Here is a 22762-nt window from a genome sequence, read left to right as displayed (position 1 = left end):
AACGCTTAGGATCTGACGCAGCTTCAGCAATTCTTGGACAGGTATTGAATTCTATGATGTTGAAATTAATTTGCATTCATATCTGGTTCTATAATTGATGTTGTCAAAATTCATCATCATTTGCAGTGTGCTCGCATTGTGGGAAACTAAAATAGGGAACCTGTTCAAGAGGAAACAAGGTATCTGCAGCACGAGATCGTTTCTCCGGTAACACACCGAAATCCATTATTTTCAGAAAATTTATCCAACAGTCTGCAAATACCTTTCCTTACGCTAGTCAAATGTTCAAGCTTCTAAATAAATCTCTTTCTATTTTTTCCAAAGAAAAAAAATAATACATCTAACACCGGTTAGGTTGTTCCTAACAGGACAAATACATGACTAATTTTGTACAAAAAATTTCAGTGTCCTCAGCATGAAGCGGGGACCAACCTTTGTGGATACTATGTTTGTAGACACATGATCTCCATCTGGAAATCTGCTGATAGTTGTGACGATCCTCACGAATTAGTACCAGTAAGTCTATCTTAATTAATATCTTCTACTCCACTCATATGGCACATTCTGATCTTAAAAATACTGCAGCTCATCTTAAAACCGAGGACCCCTGAACCGCTCCCGGCTGGTGAATTGATGATGGTTTGGAGATTTATAAGCGACTTCTTCCTGGATCACTACATCATTCCCACTGGTGATAATGAAGATTTCAGCATGCGTTCTCCCGAAACATTGAATAAGAGTTAGCCGCTAAACATATAACGCATGGATCCATTGTTTTCCATCCGATGAGGTCTTCGTATTTTGTACACTATGATTAATTATGTAATGCATATATGTGTGGAGAAATCATTGGAATTTAGCTACCATATGTTCAATTGCAATTGTTGCGAAATCTGATGAATGTTCTTCCTGTGGACACTGTTTGTTCAATTGAATATTGTGGCGAATTAGCTTTTTGTGTGCCGATTCAAAATGGGATATTTTTTTGTTCAATTGAATATTGTGGCGAATTTTCTTTTTGCGTGCTGATTCAAAATGGGATATTTTGGTTTTAACCTGGCAATTGCTCCGCACACGGTTCAACTAAATGAGTGCGTGCGATCCACATCGGAAAGCATACGTCAATTGTAGCAGAACCGTCGGTGATACACAGCAGATCGCAAATGATTTGCAGCGCTACTACGTGTGCGTAGGTTCTCCGAAACCGTTTGTGATATCGCGTTATCGCACACGAGAACTCGGAGTAAACCGTGCCCAATGCAAAATACAATCCCAGTCGTATTTTTTTCAGGAAACATGTCGGATCCCAAACGAAAAGCACACGTCACTCTTGCGGCAACCGTCGGTGATACCTAACAAATCACAAACGGTCTACAGCACTTGTATGTGTGCAAAGGGGCTCCTGAACCGTTTGTGATAGAAAATTATCGCAAATGGTAATTGTTGGAAAACGTGTGCGATGGAGTCTAGCATGGCAGACGGGTTACGCAGAAAACTCGTGTGCGATAGGGCACAAATCGCAGACAGTTCATATGTTGGCCCGTGTGCCTTACATACTGTTTCCCAAACGGTTCGTTACGATAGATCGTATGGTTTCACTGCGTCATTAGAAACGCTTAATCACCGATACCACAGGTGCAAAAGAATTTAGTGTGTGCTGCATCGCACACGATTACATTTTGGAAGGCCTCTGGATCACTGTTCCATATCCCCGACAGTTTCTGGGTTGTGTGGGAAGGACCCCCCTATCACACACACTCACTTGGTGACGGTTCCGAAGGCCGTCGCGGAAAGGGGTTAAAAACCATTTGTTTAGGACTGACGCGCACCAGTGTTTGCTCTGTTTTTTAAAATAGCATGCCATTCCGGAAATAACAGAAACATCATTTTTTAAATGTGAAAGCTTCGACCCACAAGTTTTTGTTTTTGCATTGCATTTTTTGTGCAACACATACAAACTCATTTTCGAAATAACTCCTACTAGCCAACACAGAAACCTCGTTGTAAATATGAAACTAGCATCTAATCCATATGAAAGCCGGTTCGATTTGATTTTAAAAATACTAACATCACTTGAAAACTATGGAAAAAAAGGAAATATCATTGTTGTCCATAGAGGTAATGATATCAAGGAGGGTACCAGGGTGCGTTATATATATAGACTTGCATAGCAAGTACATTATGCCACATAAGTTCGTACTACCACCAACCAGTTACTGCCAAGTTCAACTTATTGGACGATCTTAATATCCAGTCGGACCGAAAACTTATACTACCATAGTACCAGTTACTAGTAAGTTCCACTTACTGGACCCAGAAACTGATACTACCAACTTCCAGTTACTGGCTAGTACATACATATTATAAAACTAGCGTCAAACTATGCCCTTCAGTCATGGTTCTTCCCATGGGTCAACGAATCTTCATGCCACTGCACATGTTCACCTTAAGCCCACCTCCCCTCCTTTCCATTAACCTGAAGATATTTATACGATCTTGTTTCATTTTGGCGCCCTCAACAACTTCTCTCCAGTTCTTCGTCATGATCGCACACCCGTCCTTCTTGCCCATCTTGAACAAGATCTTTTTAGAACCTTTAGAACATTCGTTGGTAACATGCACAACCATGGGCTTTCGCAGATAATCTTTGAGGTAGGCCTCACTGTAATCCTTTGAGAAGCACTGATTGCACAACAAAATAAATAATGTTACACGATGGCATTTTCTCTTGTGAAGTATGATTTGCACAAAAAAGTCGAAGTCTTTACCATCTTGCTCTTCCCTCTGATGACTGCTGAGCGAGTGACGGTGCTGACATAGTATGGTATGGGAGGTTTGCACTGCTTTACTATGGATTTGAGACAGCCCCACCGATTCTGGTCTAGTGATACATGGTTGCCGCAGAAGATGGTGATCCTCGAAACTTCCTCTTCTCCCCGGGTATCCCGGACCTGTATGGAAAAAACTAAGATGACAAAGTAGTAAATAATTTCATACATAAGATCTAGAACATCAGCACTTGGTTGATGATCAATGCCTATTTCAATGATCAAGAAATGAAGGATTAGATAACCCAATCACATCCACCCAGCAATATCTCGTAGAAACAGGGGCAAATTGAATATTTGATTTATTTAAACTAACAACTAAGCACTGCTCTATTTAAGCTCTAGTTTAGTCAACGCTGATTTGGAAACAAAGCAACAAGGTTATCTAGAACCCAAACAGAGTAATGTGTTGTAATCAAGTGTTACTCAAACCTCAACTTTAGATAGTTCACGGTTCATTTAATATCTGACCAGCCATATAGAACTTTACCCCTGTGTGCCACGATGCGATCATGGTTGACATATCCATCTCCATCAGAACTATCATCAGTGTCATAGTCGCTAGAGGTGTTGTCATCACCTCTATAGCCGTCACTCCCATGTGAAGTGCCATCTGAAGCATCATCTGAGGTGGTTCGGTGATCACTCTCTTCACTGCTGATGAGGATGGTTTCCCATGCCATTCAAACCTGTTGCATGCATTGCTATGAACAAATGGTAGTTATTATATGAAATCAGTCTTACATTAGGACTTGTTAGCACCATATACAATGTGAATAATCTTTTCGCATACTTCTTGGTAAGTACGTAGTTCATGTACAAACATCTACACAAAAAATTTAGTCGACAACCAAATTGATACTACTAGACTATTCGCGGGACTAGTCTGTGACAGCCTGGATTTTGCCTTCTCTCTTTTTCCGGACTTTCATTTGCATTTGCTTTGAATTTGGAGTTTTGAATCAATTCAAATGGACTTGAACACTTGGGCCTACCCTTTATTTTCACCCAAGTGACCCATTCACCTCAAACTCACTTTTCCTTCTCTGAAAAACTCCAACAAAAGTCCAAGGAATATTTTTCATAAAGAAAAACATTTATTTTCTTCCCTGAAAATCATTTCAGAGAAGTATGCTCCAAGGCAACCCCTAGATTTCTTGCTCCAAAAATTCTGAATAAATTCACAAATATTCTTTGAACCCTAGGGCACCTTCCCGAGCAAAAATATTGCATAACTTTTTGTAATATTTTTGCTACAGAAAATCATTTCTGTTCTGGACAGAATGATCACTTTGTACAACAAGTATATTTTTGCTTGATCTTTTGGGGCTGATCTTTTCTAAGCTTGATTACCCTCCTAAGAGATTACTAAACCCCAAAGCACACCCTTTTATTCTCACTAAATTTTTCTCAGTGAAGCTCACAAGTTTCTGTCCAGAAACTTGCTAGGAAGAAAGCCACTCCCACAGTTCACCTATGACCCAGCCAACCTTACAAAATGACCAAAACCACTAAGGACTAGCTACCAGACATGGTGTTTACGCTTAGCTTAGCCTGATGCCAAAGTTGACGCGGTGACCACGAGAGTCCAAGGGGGTTGGCATACGGTCGACGCGCTCTGCAGTGCGCCAGCGTCTCTGTTGCACGCGTGCTCGCTGCCCCGACCGCCGCACCTTGCCAAACCGTGCCCCATCTTTGTTTGCACCTCCATAACTCCACCCTGGCGCTCGCCGATGCCGGAGCTTGCCGCAGCGAGCACGGGCACGGCGCGGCCAAGGCAACAGTGCGCCCGTGCCCCTGTGCTCGTCGCGTACCGCGCTCCTGTGCTCGTCGCCGCTCGTCTACAGCCTCCGCGTGATCTCCGGCGTCTTCCCCCTCTCTCACTAACACCATTCATTGCCGGGCGACACTCCAGAGAGCTCCGGCGAGCTCTCGATCCCCGCCTCAGCCTCGCCTACATATAGCACCCCTTCGAGCTTATTTTTCTTCACACTCACCTTCACCACACCCCCAAGACCCCGTAGGAAGCCGCAGCCCGGCTGGTCAGGCCTCCGGCCGTCACCCCCGTCCCGAGCTCGCCGACGATCCCCGTCCTCTACCCCCTCCCTCTCCAGAGCCGCTCGAGCTCCACCAACTTCTCTGGTGTGTCCGTGGTGGTTCACTCGTGCGTGCCGGTGCCGTTGGACACTACAAAAAAAAGACACATCCGTGACATTTTGGGCCGAACGAATTTTTTTCTGTTATACTTATGACACTTCTATGACGATAATTGTGTAAAAACCCGATATCATCATAGATGTGGTGGGGTCCTACTTCTATGACAAAAAATCATGACAGAAAATGGGCTTTTCGTCCTGGGCGGTCTGGAGACGCAGCTGCATGACATTCTTTGGGCCGTCCATGACGGAAAAAACCGTGGTAGAAGCGAGGGCGAGGAGAATATCGGGGTGTTCCCGGTTACGGTGGGTGGTCGGGGCTGAGCGATGCGTGTTTCTCTCATACACGCACGCGTGTGGGTGCGAGGCGTTGGGCTCTAACTGAACCCGAGTGAGGCGTTGGGCTCTAACTGAACCCGAGCGATTGCACTGCAGGCTACGCGTTACTGAACCTGAGCGATCGATCAATGGCTGTTAACTGAACCTGATCGAGCGATTCCTTCGCTACTGGTGCTAACTGAAGCCGATCGATGCTGTCTCTGGATGAACAGTGAGCGTTGCTGGGGGGTTTGGATGAACAGTTCCCGATGGGGGTGGATGAACAGGACCCCGTGGTGTTGCCTCTGGATGAACAGGACCCCGATCGATCGAGCCGGTTGGGGCTGGATGAACAGGACCCCGTGGAGGGCTGGATGAACAGTAGACGGTGGAGGGCTGGATGAATAGTAGCACGTGGAGGGGTGGTTGAACAGGAGCCCGTGGAGAGGGCTGGTTGAATAGTAGCCGGTGGAGTAGCGTGCGGTGGAGGCTGGATGAACAGGAGCCCGTGGATGAACAGTCGCAGGTGGAGGCTGGAGGAGGTCGGCGGTGGATGAACAGTAGCCCGTGGAGGCTGGAGGGGGTCGACGATGGAGATGAAAAGTATCCCGTGGAGTCCCGTTTTGCGGTACGCCACACCCCTCCCAATGAACAGGACCCCCGTTTCGACCGTAGTGCTCCAACACAAGTCTGTTTCCTCCGTTTTGCGGTACGCCACACCCCTCCCGATCAACAGGACCCCCGTTTCGACCGTAGGAGGTCTGTTTCCTCCGTTTTGTGGTATGCCAGACCCCTCCCGATGAAAAGGATCCCGTTTCGAATGTGGCCGGTCGAACACAAGGCCGTTTCCTCCGTTCTGCGGTACGCTAGGCCTCGTTTCCATGGGCTGTTCCGTCCAAGCCGGTTGGCTCCCACGCGTTCCGTTGCCTCCCGATGAACACGACGGATTCCATTGCCTCCCCATGAACACGACAACGACATAGTTTCTCCGTTCCGACCTAGCCATGTACACGAGCCCTGGCCGTACGTATGCGCGAGCGTTTGAGACCCCGCCCGTATGTACGTACGTGGCCGTATTTTCTTTCTTTCACACTGGCCGCTATACGTACGTGTACATGCTACATGCGCGCCTCTACATCGACCAATATGTACGTACACGTTCGCGACCAGAATGACAACGCTACGTACGCTTTAACCAGGTGGTCCCGACTGTCAGGCACTTCCTTGCGTGCGAAGATATAGCTGGTGGGTCCCAGCAGTCAGGGGGGCGAATCGTTTTTTTGCCCGGACGCACTTCCTTGCGTGCGAAGATGTAACTGGTGGGTCCCAGCAGTCAGGAGGGAAACATTTTTTTCGCGAAATACAGTGGCCCGTCCAGTGGGTCCCCGGTGTCAGGTGCAGGAATAATTATTTTGCGCGTAATAAGGAGGCACTTCCTTGCGACTGCCGTGGACCCAGCTGTCAGCCTCTCCACGTACAGTACTCTTCCGATGGAAGTCGGTCATTGACGACATTGACCACGGCGCACCGAGAGCACCAAGGCGGTGGACGACGGTGAGGCCTAGGAAGGGGACGACACGGAGCCAGGGAAGACGCGGCAGTCGATGCCCACGTGTAGAGGAGTATGAGGGTTCACTGGTTCGCTGCGGTGTGAGGCTGCCGTCGCCCCAGAATAACAGGGGGTGTGGGTGAGTAGAGGGATGGCCTGGCCAGCGGTGGGAGTAGTAGGGGCGGTGAGGCCTCTGCCGCGTCGCAGCAGGCCACGGGAGGCTGGAGCACGAGGCACGACCGGCGGTGGTTTGAGCGGCTGGAGCAAGAAGACCAGAGGTTGAAGGAGCAGTACGGCCGTTGGATGGACATCGTACAGTCACTGGAGCTAGAATCGTGCATATTGACTAAGTTGACAAAGCCCTCCATCCCTGTCAACTTAGTAGGCCCACAAGTCAGCCTGCCACTATACTGGGTCCCAGCTAGCAGGGGGAGTATTCATTTTTTTGTGCGTAATAAGGAGGCACTTCCTTGCGTGCGAAGATATAGTTGGTGGGTCCAAGCTGTCAGCGGCAGTAACGTTTTTTTCACGAAATACAGAGGCCCTTTCGGTGGGTCCCAGATGTTAGGTGGAGGAATCATTATTTTGCGCGTAATAAGGAGGCATTTCCTTGCGTGCGGCCGTGGACCCAGCTGTCAGCCTCTCCACGTACAGTCCACTTCAGATGCATGTCGGTCGTTGACCATGTTGACCAGGCACCAAGGCGGTGGACGACGGCGAGGCCTAGGAAGGGAACGACGCGGAGCCAGGGAAGACTCGGCAGTTGTTTCCCACGCGGAGGGGAGTACGAATGTACGAGGGTTTACTGGTTCGTCTGCGTCACCGGAGAATAACAGCAGGTGTGGGAGAGTAGAGGGATGGCTAGGCCAGCGATGGGAGTACGGTGGGGCGGTGAGGCCCGCACGGTAGCACAGCCGGCTGCGGGGAGGAGGGAGTAGGCAGTCCCGCCGGCGCTTGTTTGAGTGGCTGGAGCAGGAAGAGCAGAGATTGAAGAAGCACGACGGCCGTTGGATGGAAATCCAACAACCACTGCTTGTGCATCAACCTTTTCTTAGGAAAGCCTCAAATCTATGGAAAACAGCATACAACCCATCTGCCATTATTTCTAATAATTTACAGCCCATTTGCTAATTCTTAAGGTTTTTTTGGAGCCCATATTCTTTTTGTTAGCATTACAGCCCATATTGTGGCCACGGTTAAAAGATTATACGAAATTTTGCATATTTCAGTGCGGTCCGAACTATTTTTAATCTCGAAATTTCGAGTCACATTCAAACTGATTTTAAAAATAAATGTATATCAATATAAAATCCAACAAATTGTCCACACATAAAAATTAATGCAATTTAAAATCTCGAAATGAAAAAAAGAAATTTGAAACTAATTGCCAGTTTGATGTGTTTTAAAAATGTACAACCCATTTCTCATTACTGATAGGCCATTTTCTCGGCCAGCCGAATGAAGCTCTCCTCGTCTTGAAAGATTTTTAGCCCAACAGGCCTGACAAAGAGACTTACTTGGCAAATCACAAAAAACTGGGCTGTGGCCGTGGACCCAGCTGTCAGCCTCTCCACGTACAGTACTCTTACAATGGAAGTCGGTCATTGACCACATTGACCATGCCGCGCCGAGAGCACCAAGGCAGTGGACGACGGCGAGGCCTAGGAAGGGGACGACGCGGAGCCGGGGAAGACGCGGCAGTGGATGCCCACGTGGAGAGGAGTACGAGGGTTCACTGGTTCGGCTACGGTGTGAGGCTGCCGTCGCCGCAGAATAACAGGGGGTGTTTCTGAGTAGAGGGATGCCCTGGCTAGCGGTGGGAGTAGTAGGGGGCGGTGAGGCCTCCGCAACATCACAACCGGCCACGGGAGGCAGGAGCACGCGGCACGACCGGCGCTGGTTTGGGCGGCTGGAGCAAGAAGACCAGAGGTTGAAGAATCACTACTGCCGTTTGATGAACATCGTAAGGTAACTGGAGCTAGAATCGTTCATATTGACTAAGTTGACAAAGCCCTCCGTCCCCATCAACTTGGTAGGCCCACAAGTCAGCCTCCCACTATGCTCGATTCCAGCTGGCAGGGGGAGTATTCATTTTTTGTGCGTAATAAGGAGGCACTTCCTTGCGTGCGAAGATAGCTGGTGGGTCCGACCTGTCAGCAGGGGGCACGTTTTTTTTCACGAAATACAGAGGCCCTTCCGGTGGGTCCCAGATGTCAGGTGGAGGAATCAAAGCCTTGAGAAGGCGTACAGAACAAGCTAGTGTACCAGTAAAGAGGCGTTGCTGAGTTTTAGAAAAAAGAGAGACGTGCTCCTGTAGCTGGTTCGAATCCAAACCTAGACTATGAGTATATATGGTGCTATGCTACTCTGCAAGTAATGAAACTGACATATCCAACGTTCGCTTCTCCTCTTCTCTACTGACTCTGCCTAGCATCAGAAGCTCTGGCCGCAGCAACCATGTCCGCTGGCAGCTCGTCCACCTGCTCTTCAGCAGGCAACAACCAAATATGCGCCAAGTCGCCACCCATACCATCGCCCGTGGGTCTCATCACACCCCTGCCGGCACGCGCACCGCAGCCGGTTGCTCATCGCAACCCGCTGCCGTTGGTGTGGTGCCACTGCTGCAAATCACGCAGAGTCATCCGTCGCATCTCAACCATAATCCTCAACCCTGGCCGAGTCTTCTACAAATGCCCAAATCATGGGGTAATAATATGTTTAAGTGTTGCTGTGCTGCTTTCAGTTGCTGATTTTTTTAATAGTTTGGTTGATGATCTTCCAATTTGATTCATGCAGAAAAGGGAAGATTCGTGTGATTTGTATTTCTGGGAAGTTGCTGATGTGGGGGAGTGCAACTATGCTGATTATTTGGTTAGCCGAGGAATCCCAATACCAGCAGGTTGGGGTGTTGGACAAGTAACTGAAGGAACGGTAGAAGAGGAAGATGCAAAGCAGAAGGTTAAAGATGCAGTTCCTCTGATCATGGCCAAGCAACAGCTGCTGAACGGCCTTGACAACAATGAGGAGATGAAAGAGCTTGTGAAGATAATGGGCAAAATCGATGTGCTCTGTAGGATGATTGTCTCTTTATTTGCAGTGTATGTAGCACTCGTGCTGTATTCAGTGGCTATGACATGAGCACTTTGCTGAAACTAGTAATGAATGAAACCTGTGTAGTAGGCTGGGCGTAGTGTTGTGAACATCTAATGATTTCTATTAACAGAAATCAGGGGGTATCCCCTTTTGCTCATAAATAAATAAGTAGCAGAGGCCCTTTTGGTAATAAATAAATAAATTAGCAGAGGCCCTGTCGGGTCAGCTTTGTTCTCATTCGAAGACGTCGAGCAAATTGCAGTCCAACAGTACACTATGTCATCAAATTCAAGTTTCACAGCCAAATATGAGTACAACTAAACAACAATGTCATCATGTTTTAGTCGTCATACAATCACCAAACACAAATCAGCATACATAACAAGTGATGTTCTCACAGGAAAATACTAAACAACATGTTCATCAGGTTTCAGTTGTCATAGCAAACACAATTTCACATAGTAGATAAAAAACGTCTTCTGACAGGCAAATACGACAAAAGCAATGTAATCATCATCCGCAGCAGCAGCGTCAACATCTTCGCCATGTGTATCAGTCTGAATCGTAATTCCCCATGGTGTCATCTTCTTCTTCGTCCTCAACGTCCTCTAACGTTGGCTTCTTCTTGATCAACTCTTGTATGTCCACAACACGACAGGCAATCTTTTCGCCGGCGTCATTAATGTGATGGTTCTCAAAGATATTAGGAACATCTGTGTTATCTTGTACATCAGGAGCAGTGTAAGCATCATCTTGTAGTGCAACTTCATTAAACGAATTCCTCTGCTCAAACCTTTGCAATACTCTCCAGTCATCGCTACGTGCAAATGTGTCTTCCAAGAAAAATATCTGTGTTGCTTGATTTGCCAAAATAAAAGGCTCGTTGGTCTGGTACGCCGCCTTGACATTGATGGATTTGAAATAATCATCAGCTCTGGGTTTTGCGATCCTGGAAAACAGGTTATACCAATGACAGCACAACAGAACCACACACCAATGATCCTCGAAACTGGAGATATACTGCAACTGAACAATGTCTGTTATGTTAGCATACATTTCAGTTGTCTCTTTCCAATACGTATCCGTGCTCATGATGGCACTTTTTTGTGTCTTCCTGCCTTCGTCTCGTGCAAGGGTGTTGTAACGCACATCTCCAACAACGCAAGATTCATAATGTCTTACCCGAGTATCAGGACCCATTGCTAGTGAGTAAAGGGCATCATCAACTGCGTGCCCATCCTCCCGCATCTTCTTAACATATGGTTAGAAAATAGACAAGCTGATCATCTTATGTACTCAATATATTAAAAAAAACTGACATTGCAATTCAAAAGCTTACGTGGCTCTTGAACCATTTCGCAAATCCTGCCATAACCAGTTTGTCAATGTTTCTTGGATTTTGCGGCAGTAACTCCTTGTTGTAGATGCTGCACAACATAGTGATCGCGTCAAACATCTAAATATATAAGAATGTGCTGCAAGTTTAGTAGAATACGATGTATAAGCTGCAGTACTTAGCACTTACTTGATACAAGGTAGTATCTCAGGACAGTTATTCAACACATACCAAACCATTTTGTCCAAATCTTTAGGTTTGTCCTCTTGTCGACTCTTCCCTGTAACTTGAACAGAATAATCGAAAACATTGAGCCCGGGATTGTCTTCATCCACCTCTTTGCTAAGCTGATCATCTGTTTCAATGTATTTTGAGAAGAATGTCAACGCTTCTGTAGCAATGTAGGCCTCTGCAATGGAACCCTCGGGTCTAGCTCTGTTCCTAACATAGCCCTTGAAAGTGCCTAGCCGCCTTTCAATAGGGTACATCCATCCATACTGTACTGGACCTCTAAGTAGTGCCTCATCAAGTAGATGAACAGCCAAATGTACCATCACATCAAAGAAGGCTGGAGGATATATCTTCTCAAGGTCACATAGGATAGTTGGTATCTTGTCTCTAAGACGCTCCAAAGCATCTATCCTGATATTTCCACTGCAGAGTTCCCTGAAGAATTGTCCCAACTCTGCAACTGCTCTGTATAAGTCAGGGCGGCCCAATCCTCTAACGATAACAGGTAAAACCCTTTGAAGTAGGACGTGGCAGTCATGAGTTTTCAACCCTTGTACCTTGTTTCCATCTGCACTGACTCTCCTTTCAGGGTTGGAAGCAAATCCATGTGGGAATCTCTCACGTGATAGGACCTCGCAGAATTCTTTTCTTTTTACCTTGTCCAAGACGTACACAGCTCGTGCCATATCCCGTGGTTTACCTTCATCTTGCACCTGCAAATCCTGTCTGATACCCAGCTGTGTCAAATCAATCCTAGATTTTAAGGTATCGTTCGTCTTGCCTTCAATATTAAGAAGTGTGTCGATAATGCTGTCACATATATTTTTCTCGATGTGCATCACATCAAGATTATGCCGCAGATCCAAATCTTTCCAATACTCCAAGTCCCACAAAGTGGACCTGTGGGTAAACAATAATCTCTCTTCTGCCCTGCCACGCTTCCTTTTCCCGCTACCATTATCAGGATGGTTTCCTGGTGTAATATGCCTGACCTTCTCTAATTCCACTCGCAACTCATCGGCGGTGAGCCTCTTTGGCGCATCACGGTTTTCATGCTTTGCATTGAACACATGTCTTCAGTATTTTCTAGGATGCGGCTTGTCCTTGGCAAGGAAACGCCAGTGTCCAATGTAACAGATCTTGCTAAGTATTGCGTATGACAGCGGATTCCTGTCAGAGCGAACACATGCATTGTAAACATGTGTCATTCGCCCTAACATAGTGCCCAAAGCCGGATAATCATGGATGCACCAAATTATAACAGCACGCAGAAAGAAATCAGCTGGTGGGCTGTTATATAGGTCTCGAGTGAGAACACCCCTCCATAGCTTTTGAAGTTTCTCCACAAGAGGCTCCATGAATAAATGAAAATCCTTTCCAGGACTTTTTGGACCTGGGATGAGCAAGGCCATCATGTAGTTTGATTATTTGGTGCAGACATTTGGAGGCATGTTGTAAGGGATAACAAGCACTGGCCACATGCTATATGTGGCGCTCTGGTGGCCAAATGGGTTAAATCCATCTGAAGCTAAGCCAAGTCTAATGTTTCTCGGGTCAGCAGCAAACTTTTCGGGTTTTTGATTGAAGCTTTTCCACTCACTACCATGTGATGGATGGCTCATTACATTCTGATCTCTATACTCCTGATTCCTAGAATGCCACAGTACATCCTCTCTTGTTTCAGCATCATGAAACAACCTCTGCAATCTTGGTGTAATTGGAAAATGTCTTAGAACATTATGAGGAATCCTCTTCACTGCATCGCCATCTTTCCATCTTGATGATTTGCATTTCGGCCATTCACTTAAGTTGGCATAATCCTTCCGGAACAGAAGACAATTATTCTTACAAACATGGATCATATCATATCTAATTCCAACTGCACGAAGGAAATTCTTCTTTTTACTGTAGGTGTGTGGCAGCTCAGACGCATCTAGGAAAGCTTTGCGGAAAGTAGCCAACATCGCATCGAACGATTTGTTGGTCATCCGCTCAGATGTCTTCACCTGAAGAAAGGTGACCATAGCTGAGAATACTGATAGCTTATTTCCTGGGGTGACAACCACGATGCATTGTTCCAACATGCGGGCCCACCGTTTTTCTTCTGCAGGTGAAAGTTCATGGAATGCATGAGCATTTCGTAGCATTGTTTCAATGTTGGTCAAACTCACTGGCTCCGCCACCACCTCCTCCTCCTCCTCTTCCACCTGAGCATCAGGCAGATCAAGATGGTGATCTCCTGCTTCCACGTAGTCAATAACATTGACGTTCACAACTTCATCATGATGAACCCACCTAGTATATGTGACCGACATCCCATACAAGTGTAGATGATTTTGCACAGTTGACTGGGGTCTTGTAACTGAATTCATACAACTACTACACGGGCAGAGCACATCTGATTTCGGACCACCGTACTCAGCTCTGATAAAGTTCATGAAGTTTTCAACCCCCTCGACATAGGCAGCGGAGAATCTTCGAGCAGAAGTTATCCAAGTCCTGTCCATCTGTTAGACATACAAATTAGTTCTTCTACTAGATATTACAGGAAAACATATATTATTTTTTATGAAGTCCAGAAGAAAATACCTAGGTCGATGTCTAAAGCTATGGCAAGATATTTGGACAAGCAGATCTAAGTAACGAAATATATGTAAAGCTAATTTAGCTAACAGATTTGAGTGATAAATTATGGCAGGCTGTTTCAGCAGTCAATGAGGCCGAGCACACAGCCATCGAACTATCGAAGGCCATCGCAGCAACAAAGATCGAGTATAAAACGGTGTAGAGCTATTTCACCTAACAAATTGGCTACTAGACCATGGCAATCTACGTCACAATAAATATATGGCACGATATTTTAGCAACTAATCGGCCTTGATATGCCATCTCAGCTAAGCAGATTGAGTGCAGAACAGGGCAAAGAAGCTTCTTAAGCAGAGCATATTGACTGTAAATTACTTCGGCAAATAGTGAGATTAACAGCGTCTATCAGCTAACATTCAGCGCTACACCGACATGCATGGGGCGTCAGTCTAGAATGCGCGTACCGTGGGAGAAGCTGACCGTCGTGCGTCTCCACACGAACGTCGCCAGCGGTGGCGGCGCTGACCGCCGTGCGCCTCCACAAGAACGTCGCCAGTGGTGGCGGCGCGACTAGAGGACGACAGACTACAAGAGTGTACTGTGGGAGCGAGAGGATCGCCATGCGTCCACTCAACGAACCGCGGCACCGACCTATCGGCGTGGCGGGGAGGGCGGCTTTGGCGGAGCGAATGTAGTGGAGGGGCACGGGGGGAGGGGGGTTTGGGGAATATTATTGGATAGTTGGCCGAAGGGCGGTTGAATCTAGGATCTGGGGGGAATTTTTGGGTGGGGGGAGGATTTTCGCGCGGTGGGCAGGCAGAGTTTGGTGCATGGTCGGTTTCTCCAAGTGCAGTCCCACGTGTCAGTGAAGAGGCAAGCCGAAGCGCGTTCCGTTTGTGTGAGCCGTGTGTAGGACCGAACGTGTGTGGGGTGCAATGCGACCGCGACAGGGGTGCTATGAGTGTACCGCCTTTTTTCCTTTTAAACTAGGTGCTTCGCGTGATCCATCGATACTACTACTAGTAATCCGGTAATCCCGACTAAAACGGCGCGGCCGGGTCTTTTCCCGCGCGATATGCTGGGAGGTTGGCTTAGTTGGGTTTTTTAGGACGAGTAATGCTACACCTACGTACTCCCACTTACGTAATTAACATAATGTGAAACGTGTGAGCTGTTGATTGTAGATTGGGGGGAGGGAGGGGCCCACCACCATGAAAATCAGGGGAGGAGAGAGAGAGGCAATTTACGTTAACCCTTTCGTAGGTTCCCGTAGATGTAGAAAGATGTGAAATGCGTGAATGTGCATTTGCAGATAAGGCCTTCCCTCGTTCATCCTTTTCTCCCACAAGATCTTGATCTTCCGTGCAACGCACGAGCATCTTGCTAGTACTCCTACAATATACTATATTATTGTGAAAGTTCATATACACCGGCCGAGATTAATGCAAACACGACAGATTTTCACTACATTTCGAACTTCTATAGGACAGAAAAATAAAAGAAACCTGACCCTAAACCTATTCTACGGCGGCGACCGACGTCCTCCATCTGCGATCTCCATGTACGGGGGCGGGGTTCAAGCCCGTGAAGTGAAGGTGCGGACTCCGGCGAGGAAAAGTAGAACACGGGAGACGGACCGGCCAGTTGGCAAACCATGCCCTGCCGCCTCCCATGCCCTACTCATCCTCGGAGGAGTCCCCGACCTCGGCGGTGCCGGACGTTGGACGGCGGCAAGTAGGACACGTGGCTGTCGGTGCTCCCGTCGTGGGCCGCTAGCATGGCCACCGCTTGTGCAGCGACTTAAGCGAGGGCGGCGACCTCGAGCTTCATCCCCGAAGACAAGCTCTCCCGCAGAGCGTTCACGCTTGCGGTCATGGCGGATGTGGTGCCAGGTAGGAGGACGATGCGCTATGGTGTGGAGGTTAGCCGGCGTTGCCGCTTTAAGTAGCGCATTCCGGTGAGGCCAAGCGTCCTGGTGCGTCATTAAGTTGCCGGAGTTGGTTCCTCGGGCAGCGAGCCTCTTAACGATGGCATACGGACGGACGACATGAATGCGGGCAGCTGGCGCCAGCTGGGAACGCACCGCGCGATGGTGCGAGGGACAAGGGTTATTGGTGTGCCAGGGTAGTCAGCTGCGGTCGTGGCAATGTTGGAGATGCCCTTTGCTCACATGCGATCGACGCATGTCATTGAAAAAGCAATACGACGCGGCATGGTCTCAGGTCCAGTCGATGCAGTTGGCCGCGCTACACCACTCCGCGGACCCGTCCCGGCGCCCCGTGCATCCTCGATGAGCTGGGTGTTGGGGTGTGTTTGGATTGTGGCCAAAGTGCACCTTACCAAAATTTTGTTCTTGACCTAATGATTGGTCTTTGTTTGGATGGTTGCCATTTTTTGGCATGCCAATGAACTCTAGCCAACTCTAGTTCATTTTTCTTGCCGATGTCGGCCAATTCATGGGCAACCAAAACCTCAACCAAAATTTTGGCTAGCCAATGCTTTGATGGGGCAACCTTGGGCACAAACCAAACATACTGTTGGTTGTGCCACAACACTAACGCCACCATCGGCACACTGAAACCGACCGTGTCTAGCGACGATGAGCATGTTGCTCACTGCGGTCGCCGTGTCCAGAGGCGGCGCTGGAGCTGCGCCACGTTTTTGGCCCCCACGACCCACATGAACGGTTGCCGGTGGCGAGGAGGTCATGGGCCAGCTCCTCCATTGGACTAGTTTCCACTACGTCGTCCCGACAGGTGTGCCCCACATGTCAGTTTCCCTGTTTTCCCGGTCATATTCGAGCGTCAGTGCTCCGCATTGCGCATTAGGCCTTTCACTATGTAGGCCAAGCGAGACAACTTATTGTTTATTTGAGCCGTTCAAGTATAATCATGTGGCGTTTGCTTATTTCTCATTCCTCTCCAACCCTCTTCTCCATCGATCATGTCGCCCTCCGGTCGAGTCCATCCTACCGCATGCCTCATTTGAACATTCCGCCGAGTATCATTCGCATGTGGGCCTAGACCATGCTTGTATTTCCAATGTTTATTTGTAATTTGTCTGACATGCATACAAACAAACGGTTCATTTAAAGTTTCACTTTGCCTCCACTACGTGTCGCTTCGCGTCTTAGTTTTGACATCCCATTCGGTTCATGCCCCGACACATGTTGACGAGATCGATTGATGTTGAAAGATCAATTGCGTGTCATGCAAGGAGATAAAGGTTTGGTCTATTTCTATGATAGAAATGACCCGCTGGGGGGGGGGGTCTGTGGGGATCAGAGGGCGTATATTGTACGTTCATAAGCGAAACGAAGGTATTGTGCCCACCCTAGTCCTCTTTCAATCGATCTCCGGACCCCGAAATGAAATCGAGAGAGAACGAGTGGGGGCATGTGTGATACCTAAGGCGGATTCAAAATTTTGAACCGGTGATCATAGCATTCGCAAATCATATATAAAGGGTATTCAATGTTCGTTTCGTTTTTGAACGTACAATATACTCCCTCCTATCCTTTCTAGTTTACATATAAGTTTTATGTGTAGTCAAAGTATCTCTACTTTGATAAAAAAAGTATCAACATTCAACAACGCCCAATCAATATTGTTAGATTTGTACGTACTCCTAGATTTTTACTCGAGATGGTTTCCAATTTGTTTTCAACCACGTGAATGTGCTTGTTCTCGCGCATGCTCTTCCTACTAGGATTTCGCCACGTATAGCCAGTCCAATAGTAACTTCCTTTAAGCTCCCTGTCCAATAGTACTAGTGGAGTACTGACAACATCTGTACTAGAGTATGCAGTGCTCATAGTTGTACTCCCTCCTTCCATTTATATAGGGCCTATGTGGAGGAGAGAGATGTGAAAAAGTAAGGGGAGTGAGCTCTCATGCAAGAGCCTAGCTATATACGCATTCCTAGTTAAATACGTACAATAAATATGAAGAAAGAGATGGACATGAGATGGAAAAAGTACTAATACAATAGCCAACCTTATAATTTTTTTGCGGGAAATAGCCAACCTTATAGACCACACTACTGTATGAGTGCATATAATAGATGATGGCTATAGATGACATGGCAGTTCCTATAGCCATCGACTGGCTATATTATTAACCATGCTCTAATGCATTTTTCAAAACCGCATTTGACTATTGACAAGATTAATAGTACATGAGATGTATAATGTGAAAATTATACAATTGGAAGCTCCTTTCACATACGTATCCCTGCCTTACCCTCCCTTTTGGTCACTTACTAGCGGACCCCATGCTTGCTAGGCCCCGCATGTCAGTTACTCAATGGGTTCGGCCATGTCAGGGGATCCTCATCCGTAGTATACTCCCTCTATTTTTATTTACTCCGCATAAAATGACGCGGGCGGGGAAGGGGGAGGGACGTCGGTTTTCTCTCAACTGCGGTAACGCAAGACGAAGCGCATTCCATTCGGTGAGCGATGTGGAGGGTCCAGCGTGCCGGGCTGCAACGCGAACGCGACAAGAGCGATGTACAGTCAAAACAGATTGACCGATCGTCACCGGAACCACTATTCACACCAGAACTTTCGCTGCTCGGCCTACGCTAGCCACTGCCCTAAAACCACACCTAATCTCCAGCCCCTTCCCCCACCTTTCGATCCCCTAGCCCGCATGAAGCGTCCCCTAGTTCACCGAAAAGCCATGGTGCACCGCAAGATCACGTACTACAAGATGCTGACGCCAGAGTGCCGTGCAGAAATCGCGGCGGCGGTCGGCGCCAGAGACCTCCGTTCCCAAGCTCGCTTTGCGGCGGGCCAATCCCCGAGTTCTCTGGAGCCAAGCTACGAGGAGGAGGATGCCGATCCAATGTTCATGGCGGAGGTCGCGGCGCATAAGGCCCCCGATGGGTATGAGACGATGGACGTCGACTTCGTGCCGGCGTCCGAGTCCCCCATGGTGCAGGCGGACCAGCGGTTCAACCTGGCGATACAAAAGGAGGACCGGGAGGCAGAGGCTCGACTCGACACGGAGCGCGCGCATGCCGCTGCCATCGAGGCTCTTGTCACGACTGGTTTTTCAATAAAATAATTGTTGAGAGACCAATCCCTTTTACGGACCAGCGAGGAAGAATTCCTTCTCACTGGTAGACAATATCTTGGTCACAGAAGAAAAATACCAGGAGTACTAAATATAATACAAGGTTGAGCAGAGACTGCCCAAAAATTTATTACATGCGCGCCGTTAAAACAAAACGGCGGATAGGGTGGCAACTACTAACTCACGATAATAACGGTGGTGGAAATATCACCGCGAAGCGAGTGATATGATTCCAGAAGACTACAGCTCTTCGAGCGTCGGAGTGAGGCTCGAGAAGACTTATTGTGGGTGGCGGAAGCGTATACAATACAAGTGACCAATAACCGGGATCGCGCAGGACTGACTGGGACTCCTCTAGGCATCGGACGCGCTATCAAACTCTTCATCCAAGAGATCGCCTTCGTCAACATCTGGCCAAATCAACAAGCCAGGTGAGTACTATGAAAGTACTCGCAAGACAGTTCGGACATAAGATATAACAAATGTAAACATGAAGCATATGAACAAGTTAACTGGTGCGATTAGACATAACGGTAATAAATACTGGGTGCCAAGCGAGGGTCTGAATGACGCCTCGAGCGGAAACTGCAGAATAGTAATACTGATGCCAAACGAGTGTCTGAAAGACTCCTCGAGTGGAAAATGCGGAATATTAATGCGGGTGCCAAACGAGTGTCTGAAAGACTCCTCGAGCGGAAAATGCGGAACAATAATGCCACAGTCGGGCGTCGGGGCGACACCACATAAAGGGCTTATAACAGAAAATAATAGACAGTGCATGCCGCAGTCGGACGTCTGAGCGACATCACATAAAGGGCTTATGTTTAAAGTAAGAAACAAGTACACGCCACAGTCGGACGTCTGCGCGACGTCACATAAAGGGCTTATATTTAATGTAAGAAACAAGTACACGCCACAGTCGGACGTCTGCGCGACGTCACATAAAGAGCTTATATCACAACTCATTAATACAATAGTTTGGGAACATAAATTATCACAGGCATGAGACAAATATAAAGTTAGTCCATCCACAGGAATAACAATAAATCTAGATTTACCACTTGAGCTTGTTCGCCGGGGCAAGTTTTGTCACACAGATAGATATGGAAATAATTCTTACACTGCTTGGTCGTGGGTACGATGATTTGGAAAGAATTGACTCTGCAGAGTTTGTACTTAACCACAGCCAACGGATTTCAGTAGTCACGGGGACTAGTTCCGTCTACGGTGTTTTGGAAGAAACACGTCTAACCAGTAGACACCCAATTCAACCATCCGAAGCCAGGGATCACCCTCAGCAACTTTCAAGAAAAACCTTGGGACGGGGAGGCTACAACCTCGCGTAGCATGGGATCAAATTTCTATACGCGCGCTTTAAGGGGGTGCCCCCCCTCTCGGTCCCAACCGGAAACACCCATGCCCCCTGACCGAATGACTGGCTTTAATCCTGGGCCAAGGTACCATCATCCCGGCCTCTCTGTTTGGTGTGTACACGGAAAGAGGTTACCAACTTACTAAACCGCATCCTGGCAATGAGACATGTGGTAGCACGGAAAGGGGAAAGAACGGTAACGCGGCTCCAACCACGTTAACGTCGGAGAAAGTCGGATGTCGCAAGGCTGGCATGCTACAATAGTACCACCTTGCTGCCATTCATGTCACCACATGATTTGGCCATCTCTCATCAGAGATCATCGCAACCTCGGAACATGCGGAATAAGATCGATAACGTGGCTCCAACCACGTTAACGTCGAAGAGAGTCGGATGACGCAAGGCTGGCATGCTACAACAGTACCACCTTGCTGCCATTCATGTCACCACATGATTAGGCCACCTCTCATCAGAGGTCATCGCAACTTTGGAACAACCGGGTCGTTGCCTTACAAGCAACGAGGTATTTACCGACACCCATATGCCACGCACAAACTCTCACGTGAACATATAAACATCTCTCATATCAAATGTCCAAAACATGCTTGCCTGGTTCGGAGAAGTCAGAGTCTAGCTCGGCGAAGTTCGCGGCTCCGTCACCTCCCCCGGAACCTACGGCAATCACGAAACGGGTACTAACGTGAAAACCAACACATGCACAGAAACCTTTCCAAATATTTTTCAAATAAATCCCATAAAAAACTAGACAAAATTTGAAGATTTTCAGAAAAAGAATCACTCAAAAATACCTTTTTATTAAAAAGTTATAAAGGTTTCTGTCCAGGGACTTATCTGTAATGAAATAGAAAAGTTCCAGGGTTTTAACTGAGAAAACAGAAAACGCTTCGGCTGGGAATGCGCAAGCGCAAAGGAGAAAACATATTCTGCCCGAAGGCGCCAACAGAAAACGGTTCGCGAATAAAAGAACAGAGGCTGACATGCGGGGTCCACATGTCAGGTTTGAAAAGCTGGCCGGCGCCCGAAGACTGTGGTGGACGCCGGCGTCGAACCACGACGAGTTAGGAGGAACGGAGGGTACCAAGAGCTTCAGCGTCCTCTTCCGCGTCGGTGGGTGGTGGACTCGTCCAACGGGGAGCACTACGTGAGGATGGGGAACTCCGGTGGAGGGCTGCAAGCTTCAAATTGAAGTGCGGGTCAGAAAGAGGGGTGCATGGTGAAGCTACTGGTAAGAGAATGGAGGCAGAGGAGCACACACAGGGGCGAATCGGGCTGGATCCCGTGGCGGGTCGCGGCGGCCGGAGTCGAGGAAGGAGACCTCCTCGGGGCTCTTCCAGTGGCTCGGCGTGCTCTAGTGGGAGTGTAGTGCTGGTGGGTGCTCGAGTTGAAGCTCGGGGCCTCTATTTATAGGCAGATCGACGGGGTGGCCGTGAACGGAGAATCTCCGGCGAGCGATTACGGCGGAGCAGTGGATTGGCAGGGGGTTTGAGCGGCCGGGCAGCATCAGTGGAGGTTACTGGACTCGTTTTGCAGTTAAACGGGGTCGGTCTTGGCGTAATGGCGTCGGTCCACGGTGAGGTGACCGCACGGGCTCAACGGCGGCAGAGAGCGCGCTTCGCGCCCTGCGGTTCACGACGAGAGCGGCAGTGCGTTCGGGGGAGTGGAAGGCCACGCGGCGAGCTCCGGTGGTTTGGGCGGCGCTGGGTGGCGTCGTCGGCGCCGTGTCTCCTGCTGGCGTCCGCAAAGCCGCCGCCGGCGTCGGTCACGGGGCGGCGCACCTTCTGCTGCTCGTCGCCGACGCCCGCAAGGCACCAGGCGTTCGTGCGGTGCAGGAACAAGAGGGCGGGGACGAGGAGCAAGGCGACGCGGTGGCACTGGCGAGATCGACGTCCGCTTCTGAAGAAAACGATAGCAGCCACTTGACTGAATCTCTGAAACTCTGAACTTGACAATGACCATGCACTGCAGGTGTTCGACAAGATGTTTTGGCTATGAGATAAATTTTTCTGGAGCTGTAACTTGGTGAGATGACCACTCAATGCACCCAGAGGCTGCCTGATTTTACTTGGAATTTTTGGAGAAGGTTTGGAATGAATTTCACCAAATTTGGCAAATCTGGTCCAAACTTGCAGCAAGTGTAGTTTGAAAATTTTGAACTGAAGACCAGTGGATCTTCATGGTTCTAGGTTGAGGGTAC

The sequence above is a fragment of the Aegilops tauschii genome, chromosome 3 (assembly GCF_002575655.3).
Source record: "Aegilops tauschii subsp. strangulata cultivar AL8/78 chromosome 3, Aet v6.0, whole genome shotgun sequence".
Taxonomy (NCBI): Eukaryota; Viridiplantae; Streptophyta; class Magnoliopsida; order Poales; family Poaceae; genus Aegilops; species Aegilops tauschii.
Note: the sequence above shows the minus strand (reverse complement) of the source record.